This window comes from Meriones unguiculatus, chromosome 15, assembly GCF_030254825.1.
Source record: "Meriones unguiculatus strain TT.TT164.6M chromosome 15, Bangor_MerUng_6.1, whole genome shotgun sequence".
In the NCBI taxonomy this organism is placed as follows: Eukaryota; Metazoa; Chordata; class Mammalia; order Rodentia; family Muridae; genus Meriones; species Meriones unguiculatus.
The window spans coordinates 18,846,402-18,857,777 of NC_083362.1; positions in this window are offsets into that span (position 1 = coordinate 18,846,402).

Sequence of the window (11,376 nt, forward strand, 5' to 3'; positions counted from 1 at the left end):
ATGATGGTAAAATCTGGACTAACAGGCTGACCAAGATCAATATAAATAAGAATGACCAACACAGGTAAATTGAAAACAAATGTAGTAAGAGCCTCTCTGAGGCACAGTAAACCCTGTTGTGTAAATCCAGAGCATAATGATAACATGGCTTATGATATGATAAATAAAAAATTAATAAAATAGTCCGTGTTTTCTCTCCTTTGTAACTCAGGAGAAATGTAAGCACTTTGGAAAAAATGTAAAATTATGTACACTTTATGTAAAGAAAGAAAATTCAACCTTATGAGGGGAAGTTCTGAGCATAAGAGGTATTTTGCTCTGAAAGAGATGAAGAAGATCTGATTTTATGATTAGTAACATACTTCAAAAACTAATTCTCTGTTTTCTGGCAGTCATCACGGCCTCTTGTAGGGGTCCAAGCTGGTTAGAGTGATCTTATTCATGGACACACAGGCAGCAATAACTGGACTCAGTGTGTTGTTATACAGGAAGAGAAATGGAAAGCGGGCATGAAGTTGAGAGGGTGAGGTGGGCAGTGTTTTGGTGGAGTTAGAGGAAGGGTCAAGGGAGTAGTTATGATCACAACACAGTGTACACATGTATGAGATCCTCAAAGAACAGATAACATGTAAAATATTGTTAAGGAATTAGTATAGCAAATGAACAAGCCTTTCCTATTTCACTTCAGCCAAAGCAAAGGAGAACAGAAAGTGTCTCAACAAAGTTGTTCCATTTAGAGTCTGAGTTGGTATTATTTAGGAGATTTAAAGGGTAACACCGACCACAATATTTGTGAATGTGCCAGTGTTGGGGAGGCCAACGTGCTTCTCCATGTTTCTCAACCTGGAGTCCCGTGACTCAGCCTAGTCATAGGTAGGGTAGGCCCTGGAGGATTAGGCAACTGTTGTAAGAGAAGTTCCCACACTTGCCTTCAGTGAAGAGGCTAAAGGAAATGACAGGGAACTTCAGCTGGGCGTGGGGCAGAAGGTGGGAGCTTGGAAAGACTGGTGGCATGCCCTGATAGCAGGTGAGTGTCCTGTGGACTGCTATGTAGGCAATGAAAAAAATGAGCATGACTGAAAGTATCAGTCGGGCAGCCACAAACCAGGGCCTTGTAAGACAATGCCTTGTCTCGGTCTCAGCCATGCCTATGAGGTCACCTTTGGCTTACAACAGACAGTACTTATTTCCTTCTTTTGATATTGATTAAGTTATTCACTGTGTAAGGTTTCAATTCCTACTCTAACCCATAGGGATAGCATAAACAAGCTCTTTAGCAAATTTTAACATATATTTTAGGAGTAATAAGTTCATTATCATTGTTTTGCTACCATCTCCAGAGCTTCTATTTCTCTAACTAGACCTCTGTATCCACTGAACAGTGGCTCCCTATCCCCACAATGTTTCATAATTAGTCATACCAGGAAACAGTACAGTAGAGGACACTTAGTACACGTAGGTTTTGCAAGAAGAGAAATTTAATTATGATCATTCTAGCTTAGAGGAAATTTGTGGCAATCCAACAACTGCAGAGAAGGGTTAATTATGATTGCAAGTAATGGATTGGAAGGGTACAATGCATCCTAATTTGCAAACAAACAAACAAACAAACAAAAAAACCACACAAAACCCAATACTTTAAACAGGAAGCATTCAAACATAAAGAGGTGATTCTGCCCTTCCCCCAATATTTATATATACCTGAGTAGGCAAGATTTGGTTGGAAATATTTTCTGTTAAATTTTTATTTCTATTTTTAATGCCTACGGGTGTTTTGCCTGTATATGTTCTAGGCACCACATGCTGACAGTGCCACAGAGTCCAGAAGATGGAGTCACAGTCCCTGGAGTTACAGTTGTGAGCAATGTGGGGGTTAGGAATCGCACCTGAGTCCTGTGGAAAGGCATCCAGTGCTCTTAACTGCCGAATTATCTCTCCAGCCCCAGGAAAATTTTTTTCATTCTTCACTATTTGGTTAGTAGGCTGAGCCTGTAATAGGGTCCACAGTTTCATTTACTTTAGTGAATAATTGACTTATAGACAAAAAAAAAAAAAAAAAAAGACTAGTTTACTTTTCTGTCACCCCACCTAACTTGTTATCTTCTGGGTATTTAATGACCATTGTACAAGTATGACGTCCAAAGTTTACTAACTTTGAAGAAAGGTATTTAAGACTCTTAATTCAACTTGAAATTATTATAGCTCCTATAAAATGTTGCTTAATTTTGAGGTTTCAAAAGGCCATTCCAGTCTCAATGTGACTTTCTCTCTTTGTCTCCATCTTGCAGATAAAGATAAAAGTTTCAGCATTTTCTCTAGAGCCATGCCTGCCTTCCATGATGGTCATGGACTCAGCCTCTGAAATTGTAAGCAATCTCTCAATTAAATGCTTTCTTTTATAAGTTGCCTTTGTCATGGTGTCATATCATGCAATAGAATGGTACCTAAGACAATGCAGGAGTTGTAGCTGTATCTACCGAGGCTGGGCATCCTAGGATCCATTGATCTCTACATTGTGATCAGTTGTGTTTTATTGTTCGGTCTCCATTTGCTGTAAAGAGACCTTTCCTTAATGAGGGGTGAGAGCTCAACTTGTCTGTAGTTAGAGTGATATAATTTAAAATGTAGTTAGATGTTATGCTGGTCCAGCAAAGTGGCTGGCAGTGGTAGGTTCTCTTCTAAGATCCAAGACCTTACTAGGCTAGGGTTGCTGGCTAGATGTGATTTCCCTCCTAATGAGCCAAGACAGCCATTGGTTACTACCAACATGTGAGTGCCACCATTGCATCTTTAGGCATGTTTTGTCATGCTGGCTATTTTGGTTTATAGGCATCACAGTTGGTTAGGACTACGGATTGCTTCCCTCCCTTGACAACTTGAATAGTACTTTCTGGTACCTTGGAAAGCAAACAAGAGAAAGTAGGCTTTCAGGTTAGATCCAGCTCAAATCATCTGAGTCCTTTGTCCTAAGTGTGCAATGTTTTTAGCAATAAGGACTTACCTCAGCCTCCGAGAGACAATCAAGTTGCAACAGCAACAGCCTATGTTATCTTGGGAGTTACTTGGACTATCCTGACTAACAACTAAGATAGAGGTTACTTATGTTTAGCCCCAGGGATTTTGTTAGGTAGACTATGACTCTTGTCAGGACCATTGTCATCCCAAGTGGAATAACTTATGTGTGTGTGTGTGTGTGTGTGTGTGTGTGTGTGTGTGTGTGTATACAGATACTTACATGTATTGTTTATAATTTTAGGTAAGTAGGAAATAATATAATTCCTTGAGGTCTTATCAAACAAGCTTGGTGTTACTTGACCATCATCTCTCTTTCTCCTTCCGTGTTGGCTTCCCCCTCATCCCTTTTAGAGCCCACTCTTCATTTTTTCCATTTCCTCTTCATAATACTTTTATTCAGGCAGTCCCCTCTCAAGTCACCCCACCCCCTGGGACCTTTTATTCTTTCTTGTTTTTTTTTTTTTTTTTTGTGGTTACTCCATTCTATATACTCAGTCTCTGTTGGTTTGGACCTAGGAACTACAGATGAGAGAGAACAGGTGACACAGGTCTATCTTGGTTTTACCTCATTTAATGTAATCTTTTCTAGATACATCCATTTGGCGGCAGCTTTCATGAGTTCAGTTTTCTTTACTGCTGCTTCCATAGTGTATATGCATCACATAGTCATTCCCATTTCTCAGCTGAAGATTGTTTAGTTTGTTTCCATTACCCAGATACTGTGATTAGGGCAGTAATTAACATGGATGAGCAAGTATCTGTGGAGTAGGATGCATTCTCTGGAGCATGTCCCTAGGGTTGGTATAGCCATGTTATATGGTAGATTTACTTTTAGCTTTTTAAGGGTTCTCCACACTGTTTTCCAGAGTGGCTCTATTAGTCTGCAATCCAATCATCTATGAATAGGGGTTCCTATTTTCCCACATCCTTAACAACATCTTTTCTCAATTGTTTTGCTAAAGTTAGCTGTGGTGTTTTGAATAAGAGTGATTCCCATAGACTCATGTAGTTTGGTGCTCTGTCCACAGGGAGTGGCATTATAGGAGGTGCAGCCTTGTTAGAATAGGTGTGGTCTTGTCAGAGGAGGAGGTGTGTTGCTGGGGGCAGTCTTAAAGCTTTCAGGAGCTCAAGCAAATCCTAGCGTCTCAGATTCTTTCCTGCTGCCTGTGGAACAAGATGTGGAACTCCCAGCTACCTCTCCAATACCATGTCTGCCTCTGTGTGCCGCCATGCTTCCCATTATGACATCAATGGACTAAACCTCTAAACTGTAAGCCAGCTACAACTAAATGGTTTTTTATTTATTTTTTAATTTTTTAAATTTTATCAGTGTTGCTGTGGTCATGGTGTCTCATCGCAGCAATGAAATCCAAATAAGGAATTAGCAATTTTTACTGGGGTAAGAGGAAATCCCAAAGCTGTTTAGTTTGCATTTCCCTAATCGCTGAGAATGATGAAGAGTTCTTTAGTTATTTCTTAACTATTTTTATTTCTTCTTTTGAGAGAACTGCTTAAATCTGGTCTTAATTACTACTCTAATGCTGTGACAGAACAGCATGACTGGGCAACTTAGAAAGCATTTAATTTGAGGCTCATAGCTTCATATGGTTAGAGTTTATGACCATCATGGCGAGGAGCATGGCAGCAAGCAAGCAGCAGGGATGACATAGCTTCAGATGGTTAGAGTCTATGACCATCATGGTGAGGAGCATGGCAGCAAGCAGGCAGCAGGGATGACACTCAAGAAGTAGCTGAGAGCTTACCTCTGATCTAAAGGCATGAACAGAAATAGCCGGGGGCTGGGGAGGTAACTAGGAGTGTCATGGGCTTCTGAAACTTCCAGCAGCTGATGGCAACAGACACAGAAACCCACAGCCAAACCCTGTGGAAGAGTTGGGGGAACTTTTGAGGAGTTGGAGGACACTACAAGAAGATCTACAAAGTCAACTAACCTGGGCCCATGGGGCTCACAGAGACTGAACCACCAACCAAAGAGCATGCATGGACTGGACCTAGGCCCCCTGCATATATGCACCAGATGTGCAGCTTGGTCTTCATGTGGATCTCCCAACAACTGGAGCGAAGCCCTCCCTTACTCCGATGCCTGCCTTTGGGTCCTATTTCCCAATATGGGCTGCATTGTCTGGCCTCAGTAGGAGAGGATGTGCCTAGTTCTGCATCAACTTAATGTGCCAGGATGGATTGGTATGCCTGGGGGACCTCTGAGGAGAAGAGGGGAGAGTGGGGGAGGGTTGTGTGAGGGGGGACTAGAAGGAGAGGAGGGGGACTTCAATCAGAATGTAAAGTAAATAAATAAATTAATTAAAAAAAAGAAACTTCAAAACTCACCCCCGGAGACATACCTCCTTCAACAAGGCCACACCTCCTATTCCCTTCTAAACAATTCCACCAACTGGGGACCAAACATTTAAATATATGACTGTAGGGTGGGACATTCTCATTCAAACCACCACAGTCATATAGTAATATAAAATGCATTTGGTCTAACTTCAAATGTCCTCTAGTTTTTTCACAGTCTCAACACAGTTTAAAAGTTCTGAGCCTCTTCTGAGACTCAAGGCAGTCTCTTCAGTGTAACCCCCTGTAAAACAAAAGAACCAATTATATGCTTCTAGCATTCAACGACACAGAATAAATCTCCACTCCAAACACGAGGAAAGTCCACCACCAGTAAAGTGAAACATTTCCTTTAGCTCAAAAAAGGAGACCTCAGCTGAGAAAATGCCTTTGTAAGATTAGCTGGGAGGCAAGACTGTGAGACATTTTATTGATTAATGATTGAAGACCCCATAATGGAGGGCCCAACGTACTGTGGGAAGAGCCTTCTCTGGCTAGATGGTCCTGGGGTATATAATAAAGCAGGATGAGCAAGCCAAGAGAAGCAAGCCAGCGAGGAGCATTCCTACGTGGTTTCTGCTTCCCTGACATCAAGTTCTGCCTTGAGTTGATGCTTTGACACTCCCCCTTTGTGCCTTCCCTAGTAATAACCTGTTACCTGGGAATGTAAGGTGAGACAAACCCTTTCCTCTCTAAGGTCGATGGTCAGGTTGCATATCACATTTAGTAGAACTCTACCTAGGACGGCTATTGAAAGTTGTACATTGAGTGTAGTCACTTGACTTTGTGTATTATTTCTGCCTGTATTCTTAGTTGTGCTTTCATTAATTATAGCTTTATCTAATCTTTATGGAGTTGCTTGACTGTGCTTCCTGCTCTCTTCAGTTCTAAGAATTGTTTCTATTGGTCTCTTTAGAATTGTTTTGGTAGAGATAATTTTTTATACTGTATGGTAAAATTTTTTTCTGTGCCCTTCCAGGACAGCAGATAGTTTTGCTGAGTGCAGTAGTTTAGGTCTTTTAGAACTCGCAGAATATTGCTCCTGGTTCTTCTGAACGTCAGTGTTTTCACTGAGAAGTCAGCTTTTATTCTGAAGTGCTTTCCTTTTATATGATTGTTTTTTCTTTTTCAGCTTTCAGTGTTTTTAGTTGTTCTTTATATTCAGTATATTAACCATGGTATACAGTGGGAGAATTTCTTATTGGGCCCTTTCTGTTTGGTGTTACATGTTGTTCTTGTATGATATTGTTAAGGATCTTGTCGATGCCAGTGATCTAGGATTCTTCTCTCTGGCTTATGTTTATTAAAATTTGACTATTCCTTCATAGTTCTTTTCTTTGCTTCTAATTTTTTTTCATAATCTTTGTTTGTGTTGTGTAATTTTTCTGCTTCATCTTTGAGTCCTGATATTCTCTCTTCTATTTATTCATAATACTTTCAAGGCTTTCTCTTGCATCTTCTAATTGTGTTATTTAATTTTTAATTGCATATTTTCATTTCACCTTTAGTTCTGTTTACCATTTCCATCCCTTTATTGGATTTTGATTTAAAATTTAAATTGTCTTCTTTACTTATTCCTGATGTATACTTGTATTTTTGTGGACATCAGGCAAGCATTATTTTCCTCTTGAAGCATGTCCTAATGATTATTTTTTCTGGATTTTCTTGGTGTCTGCTGTCTTCCCATCTTTTCATTTCTGATTATATTAATTTGGATATTTTCTCTCAGTTTTTTAGTTAGTTTGGATAAGAATTTGTTTATGTTGTTGTTGTTCTCAAAGAATCAACTCTTTGTTCCGTTGATTCTTTATATTGCTATCTTTATTTCTATTTAATTGATTTCAGCCTTGAGCTTGTTTCTTGTTGTGTACTTCTCTTGGGTGGGTTTGCTCTTTTTTGTTTTAGAGGTTCCAGGTCTTCTGTTCAGTACTAGTATGAGATTTCTCTATGTAGGTGCTTAGTGCTATGAACTTTCCTCTTAACACTTCTTTTATCATGTTTGGGTATTCTATAAAGTCTTTAATTTCTTCATGTCTGTCTTGACCTATATTTCATTCATTAGAGAGTTGTGCAGATCCCATGAGTTTGTAAGTTTTGGGTTGTTTCAGTTGTTTTGCTATCCAGCTTTTCATCCATGGTGATCTGATAGGATGTAGGGAGTTATTTCAAATTTTTTTTTTAATATATGTTGAGACTTGCTTTGTGTCTTAGTGTATGGTCAAATTTGGAGAAAGTTCCATGAGGTGCTGAGATGAAGGCATATTCTTTTGTGTTTGGGTGACACTTTCTGTAAATTCTGTTAGGTTATTTTGTTTTATAACATCTGTTAGTTTTTGTCTGGATGATCTGTTTGTTGATGAGAGTGGGGTATTAAAGTTCCCACTGTTAATGCATGAATTTGGATTTGTATGTTAAGCTTTAGTAATGTTACTTTTACAAAGTGTGTGCCCTGTGTCAGAGGCACAGATATTAAAGAACTGAAATGTCATCTTGGTGGATATTTTTCTTTGATGAGTATGTTGTGTTCTTCCTGTCTCTTTTGATTATTTTTGGTTTAAAGTCTATTTTCTTAAATATTAAAAATGTCTAAACCATTGTGCTTCTTAGATTCATCTGTTTGGAATAACTTTTTACTACATTTTACCCTGAAATAATGTCTATCCTTGATGTTGAGGTGTGATTCTTGGATGCAGCAGAAGGATGGATCCTGTCTCCTGTCTGTCTTTTTATTGGGGAACTGAGACCACTGTTAGTGAGAGATCTCAATGACCAGTTATTGTTGATTCCTGTTATTTTGTAGTTATTGTTGGTGTTGTTGCTGGTGGTACTGTGTGTGTGTGTGTTTTCCTTTTTTTGCTGGCATGAGATTATTTATTTCCTATATATTCACGGATGTTGTTAATCCCCTTGGGTTGGAGTTTTCTTTTTAGCATCTTCGGTAGAGATGAATCCCTAGAGAGATATTGCTTAAATTTGACTTTGTCATGGAATATCTTATTTTCTCCAACTATGGTAATTGATAGTTTTTCTGGGCATAGTAATCTGAGCTGGCCACTGTGGTCTCAAGAGTCTGTAGCACAACTGTCCAAGACCTTCTGGCTTTTAGAGTCTCCATTGGGAAGTTGGGTGAAATTCTAATAGGTCTGCCTTTATACGATACTTGGCCTTTTCTCTTGTAGCTTTTACTATTCTTTCTTTGTTCTGCATGTTTAGTGTTTTGATTATTATGTGGAAAGAGGACTTTCTTTTCCCGGCCAATCTGTTTGCTGTTTTGTATGCGTTTGTATTTTTATAGACATCTCCTTTATTAGGTTAGGAAAAATTTCTTCTGTGATTTGTTAAGAATGTTTTCTGATAGTCCCCAGGGCAGAGCCTTTCAGAGGCCCTCTGTGGGAGACTCCTAACTTGTTTCCTGTTTTCTTCTTCTTTTGGTGTCCATCGTCTTTGCCTCTTAGAGTGGGGATTGAGCATTGAGCATAGCCAGAGTTCTCCCTCTTGATTAGTTTCTTTAGGTGTACAGATTTTAGTAGGTTTATCTTATATTATATGTCTATATGAGTGAGTGTATACCGTGTGTGTCTTTCTGCTTCTAGGATAGCTCACTCAGGATGATCCTTTCCAGATCCCACCATTTACCTGCAAATTTCATGATTTCCTTGTTTTTCATTGCTGAGAAATATTCCATTGTGTAGATGTATGCATTCTTCAGTTGAGGGGCATCTGGTTTGTTTTCATGTTCTGGCTATTACAAATAAAGCTGCTATAAACACGGTTGAACAAATGTCCTTATTGTGTACTTGAGCCTCTTTTGGATATATGCCTAGGAGTGGTATAGCTGTATCTTGAGGAAGCGCTATTCCTTGTTGTCTGAGAAAGCGCCAGATTGATTTCCAGAGTGGTTGTACCAGTTTACATTCCCACCAGCAGTGGAGGAGGGTTCCCCTTTCTCCAGCATGTGTTGTCACTTGAGGGTTTTTTTTTTTAAGCTCTTCTTTTTTTTGTTTGCTTTCATTTTAATAATACTTTTTATATTTTAATTGAAAATTCATACAATATATTCTGATTATGATTTTCTTTTTTCTTTTTTGTCTTTCTGATGAAATCCTATTTCTTTCTTTTATTTTTTTTCAATGCAGTTTATTCAGGAACCTTGAACAATCATCTGACCCCGGGGAAAGCCAGCCCACAGCTTAAATAGCCTCTGGGTAGCCAACCCCAGCGTGCCACGTGGGCAATGCAGATAGGTCCACATACATGGAAGCAAGCCAGATCCTCAGCCTTAGCCAAATGTGGAGTTGTTTGTGACAGAGAGCACTCACCATCAGGAAGGTGGAAGGCGGAAACCAGCTCCATCTTTAAGGCACGGCATTACGCAGCTCTCTACAGTTCCCCCTTTTTGTTTTAGACCCATCAGGCAAGAGTAGAGGTCTGATCTCTGATATTAGAAATAAATTGGGACTTTGTACCGATGTTCATTTAAGTGTCATCCACCCAAAGAATATCAGACCCGTCCGATACCTTTTTCTCAGAGGTGGGACCTGGGGCATCAACGTGCAAGCAATCAGACTTGCTCTTCTCTGGGTCGAAAGCGGCGGACCCTGAGTGCAGTGCTTAGCCTCACATCTTGAGCGTAACATTTTAGCTTTTTATGGTAGCTGACCATGCTTGGGGAGACTGTCCTGCTTCAATGGCTGTAAAGGCCTGAATGATCATGGCTGCATTGCGCTGTTGTGAGACTCTAATCTTGCATATACACCACAGGCAAACCAAGGAGACCAACACCAGAAGGCCTGCTAACGCTCCCATGCCCGCCCATTCCTTCAGATGATTCATGGCTGCAGCAATCCATGATGATAATCCTGTGGCTAGTCCTGCATCCACTCTGGTAGAATTTACCGTGATAATGGCCACCCTCAGCTGCTCTATCGTAGTATCGAATTCTCCAGTCCAATTACCTAAAATATAGCTCGACAATTGTTTAGACAGATTTTCAGCACAGGAAAAATTCTCATGTTGTATGCTAGTGACACAAAGTCCAGCATACTTTCATTGACATCCCAGTTGGGCGATTTGCCATAGGGTATCAATTTGCTCCTGCACGAGGTCAATCCTCTGATTGAACACCATCAAGCCTCCTTTTAGTTGAGCATTAATTCCTTTTTGTGAATCTAAGGCATGAGCTACATTGGCTAAAAGATTATTCAGGGTCTGAGCAGTCTGCACAGTATGACTCCTGGCTAATGCTGCGGTGGTAGCTCCAACAGCCGCCAATGAGATGGCAGTAACAATGGCGGCTATAGTTCCAAGATCCTTTTTTCTGTCTGAAGAGAGTCATAGCATGAGGGGCATCAACGGGCACAGGCACCCAGCGAGGCATGCAAGTAACCAGGGCATACCTAAATTCACTAGCATTCCAGCATTGGGCAAAAAAGCAAGTATCATCACCACAATTACTTGGCTCTATCTGGCTAATAATGAATAAAAATGGGGGATATAAACAAACAGGTGTGGACTTATAGGAAATATTATGAGAAGCCTTAACCCCCTCATTGGAACATCTTGCATCAGTTCTAGATCTAGCAGTAGTGGTGTCCGAGGTCTGAGTAGGTTCAGGAGACCATTGCCCCCAGGGGCGAGACGTGCTCCATGTAAATTGACTAACTCCATGTTTTCCTCCACTTTTGAAAGTCATTTAAGGTTCTTAAATTATTTTTTTCCCTTTTTTTTAAAAATTTTTCATCAATTACACTTTATTCATTCTGCATCCCCCCATAAGCCCCTCCCTCCTCCCCTTCCAATCCCACCCTCCCTCCTCCCTCTGCATGCATGCCACTCCTCAAGTCCACTGATAGGGGAGGTTCTCCTCTCCTTTCTGATCTTAGTCCATCAGTTCACATCAAAAGTGGCTGCATTGTCCTCTACTATGGCCTGGTAAGGCTGCTCCCCCCCAGGGGGAGGTGATCAAAGAGCAGGCCAATCAGATTAGGTCAGAGGCAGTCCCTG